The sequence below is a fragment of the Giraffa tippelskirchi genome, chromosome 7 (genome assembly GCF_054371585.1).
Source record: "Giraffa tippelskirchi isolate mGirTip1 chromosome 7, T2T-mGirTip1v1.2.pri, whole genome shotgun sequence".
Lineage (NCBI taxonomy): Eukaryota > Metazoa > Chordata > Mammalia > Artiodactyla > Giraffidae > Giraffa > Giraffa tippelskirchi.
In genome coordinates this window covers 56,648,961-56,661,260 of record NC_137281.1, presented here as the reverse complement: position 1 = coordinate 56,661,260, position 12,300 = coordinate 56,648,961, and the positions used below count along the sequence as shown (strand labels likewise).

Sequence of the window (12,300 nt, the reverse complement as noted above, 5' to 3'; positions counted from 1 at the left end):
GGAGAAATAGTGTTATTATACAGAACCAAGGGCATGTTAACCCTGACAAATGAACAGATATAAATATAAAAGCAAAGCACAGCAAAAGTAAAATCACACTGGTGCAATACAAATGTTAAGCTCTGATTTAGGCTGACTTTGCTGATTCCTGGATCTTGTAAAGAGTCCTAATTGAAATTTAAGGAAATTAACATGTTGTGAAAGGAGTATGTCAAGGCTGTATATTGTCCCCCTGCTTATTTAACTTAAATGCAGAGTACATCACACAAAGTTACTTTGCCGACAAACGTATGTAGAGTCAAAGCTATGTTTTTCCAGTAGTCATGTATGGAGGTGAGAGTTGGACCATAAAGAAGGCTGAGTGCCAAAGAATTGATGCTTTTGAACTGGCATAGGAGAAAACTCTTGAGAGTGCCTTGGACTGCAAGGAGATCTAACCAGTCAATCCTAAAGGAAATCAACCCTGAATATTCATTGGAAGGACTGATGTTGAAGCTGAAGCTCCAATACTTTGGCCACTTGATGTGAAGAGCCGACTCACTGATGCTGATGCTGGGAAAGATTGAAGGCAGGAGAAGAACGGGATGACAGAGGATGAAATGGCTGGATGGCCTCACTGCCTCAATGGACATGAGTTTGAGCAAGCTCTGGGAGCTGGTGAAGGACAGAGAAGCCTGGCGTGCTGCAGTCCATGGGGTCACAGAGAGTTGGACATGACTGAGTGACTGAATGACAAACACTGTGCTTATGGGGAGACATGGTGTCCCCACACTCATATACTGCTCCATCCGAACACGACCACTTCCAGATGTTTGCAGGAAGATTGATTAAGGGAGGGAGGAAAGGAACATCAGAGTAGAACTGCATCATTTGAGCCATGTGAAGAACTCACGGCATGACCCAGTTTGTCCAGACAGAAGCCCGAGTCATGTACTAATTCTTTTCTATGATAATAAAGAGGATGATGATTCTAATAAACGAGAAATGGTGAAATAGCTATGCCTAATATGCTGTGTTCTAAAAGTTAAAATGATAAGTGGTCTTTACTTTGGGGAAGCTGAGAAGGTTGTAAATTCTGGCTAGAGAGAAGGCAAATGCTATTTATACATAAACACGAGCTACAAAAGTTCATCGTCTGGTTGGATTATAAATTTATAACAATTTTATGAAGGAAAACTTGCAGGATTCTCAAGGACTGAGTGAAAGTGAGTCGCTCAGTCATGTCCAACTCTTTGTAACCCCATGGACTGTACAGGCCATGGAATTCTCCAGGCCAGAATCCTGGAGGGGTAGCCTTTCCCTTCTCCAGGGGACCTTCCCAACCCAGGGATCAAACCCAGGTCTCCGGCATTGCAGGCAGATTCTTTACCTACTGAGCTATCAGGGGACTGAGACTAACCATTACAAGGGAACCAGCTAATACATTTAAAGTGAATATATTCGTGTAACTATTGTTTTTGTTAAGAAATCAGACAACAGCACAAAGCCTTTAGCTACTATGGATCATAACCTCCAGCCAAATATAACCACAATCTAGACTTCTAATCCCATTGTTTAGTTGTGACTGTTTATGAAATCTACAGAAGTGTACTAACACAACACATTCACGTTTGTGTCTTCCTTCTGTTGTTCAACATTATGTTAGTTAAATTTGTTCACGGTTGTTTCTTACAGCATAATTCAAATTCTTTCTTTTTCTTTCTTATATATTGAATATTATTCCATTGTATGGATATACTATAAATTGTGTATCCATTCTATAGTTGGTGAGTATATGGGTCATTGTCAATAATACTGCCATGAACATGATTATACACCTTTAATGGAGCTCTTTTGTGCATTTCAACCTGGTAGTTGAATGACTGTGTCTTAGAATATCCTCATAGTAATTAGTATACAGAAGCAAAGAACTGTCCAAGGTGCTAGTAACCATTTTCCTTTCTACCAGCAAAACTCATGTTACTTTATTCTCCATCCCCTTTCAATTCTGTCCCCTGTGGTAGTCACAAGGCTTGTATTTTTGGATGACTGCTGATGTACAGCATCTTCTTATACACTAATTGGCATATTGGTTGTTTTCATTTGCGAAGTGTCATTTGTTAAAATTGCTAATCTATTCTATACATGAGTCCTTTGTCATATATTGCAAATAACTTCACCCACTCTCTGGCTTGCCTGTTGAATGGTTTCTTGATATTTAATGACCAAAAGTTCTTGGTGCTCACAGAATTCTGTTTGTCAAAATTTTCCTATATAATTACTCCTTTTTTTCTCTAAATGATATTTTATTCATTTTTAAATAATATGTATTTAAGGTAAACAACATGATGCTTTGATACACATATCGATAGTGAAAATATCTATCTTACTATATTCAAGCTAATTAACATATCATCTCCTCATACAGTTACCAATTCTTTTGTGAGGAAAGCATGTGAAATATACTCCCTTAGAAAATTTCCAGTATTCAACACAGTATTATTAACTATCATCATGCTCTGCACTCGATCTCTATGCTTGTTCCTCCCACATAATTGCAGCTTTGTGCCCTTTCACCAACATCTGTCCCTGCTCTTCAATTTCCTTCCCTCCACCCCCGGTAACAATCATTCTATTCTCTGCTTCTGTGTGTTTAATATTCATGATAGCCAGGATACGGGAACAATCTAAGGGTCTTTTGACAAATGAATGAATTAAAAAAATGTGATATGTACATGTGTACACACACACACAGTGGAGTATTATTCAGCCTTAAAAAACAGGGAGATCCTCTCAATTGACATTTCTCCAAAGAAGACATACAGATGGCCAAAAAGCACATGAAATGATGCCCCGCATAACTAATTATCAGAGAAACGCAAATCGAAACTACAATGAGGAATCATTTCACACCGGTCAGAATGGTCATCATCAAAAGTCTAAAAACAATAAATGCTAGAGAGGGTGTGCAAAAAAGGGAACCCTCTTGTTGGTGGGAATGTAAATTGGTACAACCACTATGGAGAACAGTGTGGAGGCTCCTTAAGAAACTAAAAGTAGAGCCACCAAAGACCCAGCAATCCCATTCCTGGGCAAATACGTGGAGAAAACCGTAATTCCGAAAGATACATGCTCCCTAATGTTCACTGTAGCACTATTTACAATAGCCAACACATGTAAACAACCTAAATGTCCTTTAACAGAAAAACGGATAAAGAAGATGTGGTACACATATACAATGGACTATTACTCAGTCATAAAAAATAATGAAACAATGACATTTACAGCAACAAGGATGGACTGAGAAATCATACTAAGTGAAGTCAGACAGAGAAAGACAAATATCATATAGTATCACTCATATGTGGAATCTAACATTTTAAATGATACAATGAACTTATTTACAAAACAGAAACAGACTCATAGAAAATTTTATCAAAGGGAAACTATGTGGAGGGGGAGGGATAAATTAGGAACTTGCAATTACCATATACATACTACTATATATAAGACAGATAGCCAACAATGACCTACTCTATAGCACAGGGAACTCGAACTCTTCTCAGTATTCTCTGATATCCTACATGAAAGAAGAATCTGAAAAAGAATGAATATATGTATATGCATAACTGAATCCCTATGCTGTATACTTGAAAACTTAATACAGCATTGTACATCAGTTATACTCCAATACATTTTTTTAAAAGGATGAATACATTACATCTAAAAAAAATCCAAACTGGGAGATCCTGCCATTTTCAATGTTATGAATGAAACTCGAAGACAATTACTGCTTTTTGCACTCAATTTAAGAAAATATTGCCTACTCTAAAATCATGAAGGAATTTTTATGAATTCCAGTTGTCTGTGGAAATTCTCTAACTTAATCATCTTTCCTCTTGATATAGATCACAGTTTTAAACCTTTCCTCTGCTTTCCTTAAAATAAGGATCATCACTGGCTCTGCTTCTAATGCTGTTATTTTCTTGGACCTATTTCTTTGTTCTCCTCCTAATTTTTTAAAATTAAGCGCAGTCCAATTTGCATGAACATTTTTTACTGACTGTAGGTGATGCACTATTCCTCCAGCGAACTAGGTCTTAAATTCTTGCACATAGTTTATTTCAGTATCACTTTACAACGTCCTTAGGCAGGACTTGCACAGATTCCAGAGTGGATTGAGATTTTTGTAAGACCTGCTCTGGGCTTTCCAGGTGGCTCAGTGGTAAAAAAAATCTACCTGTCAATGCAGGACACATGGGTTTGATCCCTGGGTCAGGAAGATCCCTAGAGAAGGAAATGGCAACCCACTCCAGTATTCCTGCCTGGAGTATTCCCTGGACAGAGGAGCCTGGTGGGCTACAGTCCATGGGGTCACAGAGAGTTGGATATGACAGAGTACACAGAAGACCTGGTCTATTTTCTGGTTACTTTTCCATCAGATGGTTTATAAGGATCCCTTCCTTCTTTGGGGCTTAGATTGCAATTTTTCACTTTCTTGTGCCATGAATCTGCGAACATCTCTCAGTATCTTCTCAGACATTTAGGAGCCAATCTCTGCCTTTTGCCCTATGACAAACCACTTTTGCCCTGAAAAACCACTTTCAGATGAAAGTTAGAGCAGAGTTAGGTTTGTCTTGTTCCTCTCTCATCCACTGTAGGATTTGGTCCCTCAAGTCCTGGCTGCTTGGGAAGAACTGATCCCCAACCTCTGGCTCTCTCACCTGTGAGACAGTCAGAAACACTCCTTGGCAGAGACTTTCTGCTCAGCTTTTCCACAGCCTGCCCCCTACCATTTCAGTTCAGTTCAGTTCAGTTCAGTCGCTCAGTCGTGTCCGACTCTTTGCAACTCCATGAACTGCAGCACGCCAGGCCTCCCTGTCCATCACCAACTCCCAGAGTCCACCCAAACCCATGTCCATCGAGTCGGTGATGCCATCCAGCCATCTCATCCTCTGCTGTTCCCTTCTCCTCAGTCTACAAATGCCTGGACTGAAAAGGTGGAGAATGCTCGGCTCACCTCCATGTCTTTTTCTTCTCTCCAAGTTCTTGGCTGTACAAGTTTTAACTGCCTTGATTGCTCTCTGGTACCCTCCAAAATGTGTGAATGTTTTTTTTTTTTTAATCTCATTTAACTTCTCTACTGTTCCTGGCATTCAGACTGGTCAGCTGCAAACTAATACATCATAGCCAGAAGCAGAAATCTTCAAATACCACACTATTGAGTCCAAAAATAAAACCGTAAAAGTGAAAGAAGATGATTGATGGGACAAAATTACCATCAATCTAAAATATTTAAGTTAATGTATGACCCTACCTCAAACAAGATTATTTGCTGATTTGCTAATTCAGATGTCTCATGGAGTTACATTCACTGGGCCCCTCAAGATTCCGACACATAAGATGTAATTTGGAAAGTATTAGCATATTTTTAATCCAGTTGAACATATAATAGATTTATTTCACTTAAAATCTGAAAAATAGCATATTCTTGCCACAGAAAGCTCTTTAATGAATAGTTCTAGCAATAGCTGGTATTTATTGAACACAAGCACTTTAATCCACATGTTCATTAAGTATAACTTATTAAATACACAAAAGGATTCCTGCTAATTATATTTTTGAGATGAGGCACCAGGCAGAAAGAGAAAAGAAATTTGTTCAAAGCCCACATTGTGGTAACCAGGGAAGCCAAACTCCAAATCAAGTGTCTCTGATTTCAAAGCCCAAAGGTTTATTTGAAAGCAGCCCTTTTGCTCCTTTCCTGTTGCCCATTTCTGTCACCCTCTAACCTTAAAAAACCCATTTATGTCAATGTATGGCAAAACCAATACAATATTGTAAAGTAAAAAAATAGATAAATAAGTAAATTTAAAAAAATAAATAAAGTTGCAGAAAATAATCCTTGAAAAAAAAAAGCCATTTATAGGAATGAGAAGACTAAGCAGTTGAAACTAACTTCTGGGCTTCCCTGGAGGCTCAGAGGGCAAAGCATCTGCCTGCAATGCGGGAGACCCAGGTTCGGTCCCTAGGTAGGGAAGATCCCCTGGAGAAGGAAATGGCAACCCACTCCAGTACTCTTGCCTGGAAAATCCCATGGTCGGAGGAGCCAGGTAGGCTACAGTCCACGGGGTCGCAAAGAGTCGGACACGACTGAGCGAATCACTTTCACTTTTTCACTTTCTGCCTTGATGCTCTCCTGAATGCACACCATGCCTTGCTTAACCTGTGGATCCTTTCCCAAGACAAACAGAAGTAAAACTGAAGAATCACGTAGTTAAAAACTGACTAGCTGCAGACCCCTTAGCAATCCTGCAGGCATATCACTCGGGCAAGATAACATCTGAAGAGAGACTCAGCCAGTTTGCACACAATGAACGAGAATGCAGAATCCCACTTCCTCTCCTGATGATTGCCTGAGATTCTCCACCTACTCCTCCCCCAATTTTTCTCTTTAAAAACTTTCCTGGCTGAGCTGGGGAGTTGGTCTCGCTCAGGACAGGAGTCCATCTTCTCCCCAGATGGCTGACCTTTCTGATGAAAGCAACTTTCCTTCCTACTGACACTTGCCTCTGGAATTATTGGCTTTTCAACTGTGAGCAGCTGAACCAGAGTTCGATGACATATTCATTCCAAATACTGGTCAATAAATTTGGCCTGAGCTATATTTGAAGCATGAATATAAATGGGATGCTTATAGGAAGCCCCCTGCTATAAGAAATGGTAGCACTCCTAAATGTGTGTTCAAACAAAAAGCACATACGAAGCAACCAATTTCACCTCTGCTCATCAGATTCACCTAATCTGTTACAAACCTTTAATAGTTTGAGGCCCCCACTGGGAAAGCCAGCTCTGATTACATAAGCTTCACCAGGAGCTACAGCTGCCCGGGTATCCATGCTTGTTAGTTCAATAATGTGGAAGTGAATCTGAAGGCTGAAGGGGCCCCCGGTGATGATAATATTGTTGGACTTTAGGATGTTATTAACAATTTGCAATACAAACGAGTTGTCTGCAGGAGGGGAAAACACACTGTGATCATACCTAATCAATGTAAGGATTAAAAACAGGCGAACATGTGGGGAGGCACAGATGTGGATATTAAGAGCTGAGCAGTAGCCTGCCATTGAGCCTGACAATCATTGGATTCAAGGTCAGGATGAGTGTGCTCTGGTTTATTTTATTCTTCTCTGTCATTTTCACTGAACACGGGCAAAGCTAGAAAATCTTCATACATGAATGTAAAGAGTTCTCTTTTGCCTCCAAGCTAAACACAGACTTGTGGGACTGCTCCCTGGACATCACTGAGATATAAATACAACCAGCACTCAGTACCTTAATGACCTGAAAACATCACAACACTGTAATCTATTTAGTAATCTCTTTACCTCAGCTCTTTTAATGTGTTAACAGAGTACTTAATGCATCTCCCAACCCATCACGGTCTCTAGCAGCCAGCAGAATTTTTTTTTTTTGGCCACACCACCAGCATGCAGGCTCTTAGTTCCCCGACCAGCAATCTAACCTGTGCCCTGGGACACAGAGTCCTGACCACCAGACCACCAGGCAATTCCCTAGAAATTCTATACAGAACAGGGGTTAAGCACTTCCAAACAGGTAAGGAGACTGGAGATATATATGGAATTAATATATAAAATTCCATCTCTAGAAAACATGGTCTCTGGTGTGAAATGAATGCTGCATTTTGCTCAGTTTGTCTCTTTTTGTCTTAAAGTGATGGCTTCTTGTTTCATTGTTCTTTGCTGGGTCTTAAAATAGTATTTTTTTTCAATTCATATATTAAGATGTAATTTCCTTCACTTTAGCAACAAATATGAAAAGTGACTGAGAAATGATTCACTGAAACCAATTACAAATAATCCTTATAATTAATAATCTTTGCTGTGTTGTAGCCCACCATTCAGAGTTGAACTGAATCTTTCCTCATGCTTCAATTTAAATGCATGTTTTGAGACTTCCTGGCAGTCCAGTGGTTAAGATTCTACACTTTCACTGCAGGGGGCACGGGTTTGATTGCCAGTTTGGGAACTGTGATCCTACATGACACCTGGGTGGGAAAAAAAAGCATGTTTTGGCAGAATACTGCATCAGTGGTATCCTGTCCTTTTTCAGTTCACTTCAGTTCAGTTCAGTTCAGTTCAGTTCAGTCCCTCGGTCATGTCTGACTCTTTGCAACCCTATGGACTGCAGCACGCCAGGCCTCCCTGTCCATCACCAACTCCCGGAGCTTGCTCAAACTCATGTCCACCAAGTCGGTGATGCCATCCAACAATCTCATCCTCTGTCGTCTCCTTCTCCTCGTGCCTTCAATCTTTCTCAGCATCAGGGTCTTTTCCAGTGAGTCAGTTCTTTACATTGGGTGGCCAAAGTATTGGAGTTTCAGCTTCAACATCAGTCCTTCCAATGAACACTCAGGACTGATCTCCTTTAGGATGGACTGGTTGGATCTCCTTGTAGTCCAAGGAACTTTAAAGAGTCTTCTCCAACACCACAGTTCAAAAGCATCAATTCTTTGGTGCTCAGCTTTCTTTATAGTCCAACTCTCACATCCATACATGACTACTGGAAAAGCCATAGCCTTGACTAGATGGACGTTTGTTGGCAAAGTAATGTCTCTGCTTTTAAATATGCTGTCTAGGTTGGTCATAACTTTCTTTCCAAGGAGTAAGCGTCTTTTAATTTCATGGCTGCAATCACCATCTGCAGTGATTTTGGAGCCCCCCAAAACAAAATCTGCCACTGTTTCCACTGTTTCCCTATCTATCTGCCATGAAGTGATGGGACAGGATGCCATGATCTTAATTTTCTGAATGTTGAGCTTTAAGCCAACTTTTTCACTCTCCTCTTTCACTTTCATCAAGAGGCTCTTTAGTTCTTCTTCGCTTTCTGCCATAAGGCTGACGTCATCTGCATATCCAAGGTTATTGATATTTCTCCTGGCAATCTTGATTCCAGCTTGTGCTTCATCCAGCCCAGTGTTTCTCATGATGTACTCTGCATATAAGTTAAATAAGCAGGGTGACAATATACAGCCTTGACGTACTCCTTTTCCTGTTTGGAACCAGTCTGTTGTTCCATGTCCAGTTCTAACTGTTGCTTACTGACCTGCATACAGGTTTCTCAAGAGGCAGGTCAGGAGGTCTGGTATTCCCAACTCTTTCAGAATTTTCCACAGTTTATTGTGATCCACACAGTCAAAGGCTTTGGCACCGTCAATATAATATCAGAAGTAGATGTTTTTCTGGAACTCTTTTGCTTTTTTAATGATCCAGCGGATGTTGTGAATTTGAGCTCTGGTTCTTCTGCCTTTTCTAAAACCAGCTTGAATATCTGAAAGTTCACAATTCACGTATTGCTGAAGCCTGGCTTGGAGAATTTTGAGCATTATTTTGCTAGCTTGTGAGATGAGTGCAATTGTGTGGTAGTTTGAATATTCTTTGGCATTGCCTTTCTTTGGGATTAGAATGAAAAAATGACCTTTTCCAGTTCTGTGGCTACTGCTGAGTTTGCCAAATTTGCTTTGCCATCCTCTAGGATTTGAAATAGCTCAACTGGAATTCCACTAGCTTCATTCGTAGTGATGCTTCGTAAGGCCCACTTGACTTCACATCCCAGGATGTTTGGCTCTAGTTGACTGATCACACCATCATGGTTGTCTGGATCATGAAGATCTTTTTTATATAGTTCTTCTGTGTATTCTTGCCACCTCTTCTTAATATCTTCTGCTTCTGTTAGGTCTCTACCATTCCTGCCCTTTATTGAGCCCATCTTTGTCCTTCTTAGTGGATTGTTATCAGGAGACACCTGTCACTTCCTCTTATTATTGGTCATGCTAACTTTGATCAATTGGTTAAGGTGGTGTCCAGCAGAATTCTCCACTGCAAAGGTATTCTGGTCCTATTGTTACTAACAAGTGGACTGCGTTGAGAAATTTTAATATTGCATTAATGTCCTGTTGAAGCTTTCACCTCATGGTTTCAACAACCACTGATACCTGAGTTCTATGCTAGTTTCAAAATGGTAGCTTTCCTAGGGCCTTCTGTTTACAGAATTGTCATTCAACTGAGAAATCTTTTCCTCCCCTCCTGTTTGCTGCTGTTGTTCAATAATGAAAGAACTCTTTTGTAGAAAGGGGCTAATATAATTGTTCTGACAAATTTTACAAACATGATCCACAAACATCCATTAGGTTTGGTGCCAGTTCCTCAGCAAATTTGGTGCAAAAATCTGTTCCAAGCAGAGCGTACTTTAATATTTTTGGCACAAAAATCTTCTCCGTGTCTTGTATATTTGGCTGGCACACGGGAAGGCATTTTCAGTGAGTGCCAGCTCTAGAAACATTTGCACGACCTGGAAAGAATATGCCAGAAATGTGGAGAAGCAGAGGATTCCTAGTCTGAAACCCTGCATTCAGAATTGTGCTTTTCTCTGTCTGGTCCAATGTGGCTGCTGATCTGTCAGGAAATAATGTCTTGCTTTTCCCAGTCAGTGAACCAACATATTTCTCTTTCCAGTTTTGACCAGTTGCCTCTATATTTTAAACATGATTTTGCAAATACAAATATCTATGTTAATGAAATCTATTTTTAAAAGCTCTTTACAATTTTAGATGCTTTGACTTCTTATTCAGTCACTAAGTTGCACCTGACTCTTAGTGGCCCCATGGACTGCAGCACACCAGGCTTCCCTGTCCTTCACTATCTCCCAGAGTTTGCTCAAATTCATGTCCATTGAGTCAGTGACGCCATTCAGCCATCTCTTCCTCTGCTGTCCCCTTTTCATTTTGCCTTCAATCTTTCCCAGCATCAAGATCTTTCCCAATGAGTTGGTTCTTCACCTCAGGTGACCAAAGTATTGGAGCTTCAGCATCAGTCCTTCCAATGAATATTCAAGGTCAATATCCTTTAGTATTGACTGGTTTTATCTCCTTGCTATCCAAGGGACTCTGAAGAGTCTTCTCCAGTACTACAATTAAATAAAAAGCATCAATTCTTTGGCACTCAGCCTTCTTTATGGTCCAACTCTCACATGCATACATGACTACTGGAAAAACCATAGCTTTGACTAGGTCCTTTGTCTGCGAAGTGATGTCTCTGCTTTTTAATATGCTGCCTAGGCTTGTCATGGCTTTCCTTCCAAGGACTTAGTGTTCTGCAAAACTTTCTAGCTTGATAAGGCTATTTAGGAAGAGTGCATCTTACCAAAAGAGTAACCTCACTTATAAACACAAAAGGTTATTTTTTTAAAAGTTTTAAAATAAACACATCCAGGCTGAACTATTATTTTTTAAACCAACTAAGGTAGATATTTTCTGAAATCAGCAGGGGAGATTTTAAATAGTTGTTGTTTTTTCCCTAAGGATGATAGCTCTGTAGTCTAGAAATATGCTACATCAGAGTCATCCTCATTTATTTAGCCTTGAAACTTCAATAGAGACATAATATATGCTGGTAGTTAAAAGATAGCAACTTAGCCAACTGAACGGAAGAGCAAGAAAGGAACCAAATTCAGTGTAGAGATACAGAGGAGATCCTGATGGCTTGTGTTATGAACACAGATTCCCCCACCAGCCCTTCAATGTCCACTCTGTTGATGAAATGCTTGAAGTGAATCATTATCCAAATCAAAGATGGCCATGAGAAAATAAAAAAGGGGACAAAATAATGTAGCAATTTGTTTTGACAATATTTTTCTTTCCAAGCTGCTCACATCTACTAAATCCCGAACAGAACAGAGAACAATGCAAAGGAGAGGAAAAGGTCACATTTTAGAGGTGTGCAATCAGCGTGTTTTGTCTATTACGGGAATGAAATGATGTACAGGATGATTACCTGGCATGGTTAAGTTTCTTAAGTGATACAAACTACCACTTCATCACAGCAAGTTCATTATAGCAATGACTCCAAAAGTGGACAGATCATTTTCCATGACTACATTAGCCTCTCTGCAGAGACTCAGTCATTTATTCTATTGTGTGTAAATGCAGGTCTGGTCAAGGTATATGTGTTTATCATCTACTGACAGAGACATCCTCTATGTAACCTCAAGATACAAGTTCATTTGTAATTTAAAACTGCTCATTGCCAAATGAAAAGAAAGCAGATTTGTTTTGTGAGTGTTCCAAATATAATAGCCTTCCAAAATATTCATTGCTAGAGAACATTGGATTTCAGGGTAATATTCTGATGCTACAGAATTATAGTAATAACAACAGCAAATGTCAGGCCATTTTACTACATATCAGGCTCTGTGCTAAGCTTTCTCTGTGCTAAGACAGAAATTTATGAATTTCTCCCAGTA

General features: G+C 39.8%; 1 long non-coding RNA gene across 1 annotated transcript in view; it reads right to left on the bottom strand.

Moving 5' to 3' along the window:
- Nucleotides 1-12,300, bottom strand: part of LOC145512251 (uncharacterized) — a 166,755-nt gene that overhangs the window by 21,673 nt on the left and 132,782 nt on the right. The gene's annotated exons all lie outside the window — the stretch shown is intronic.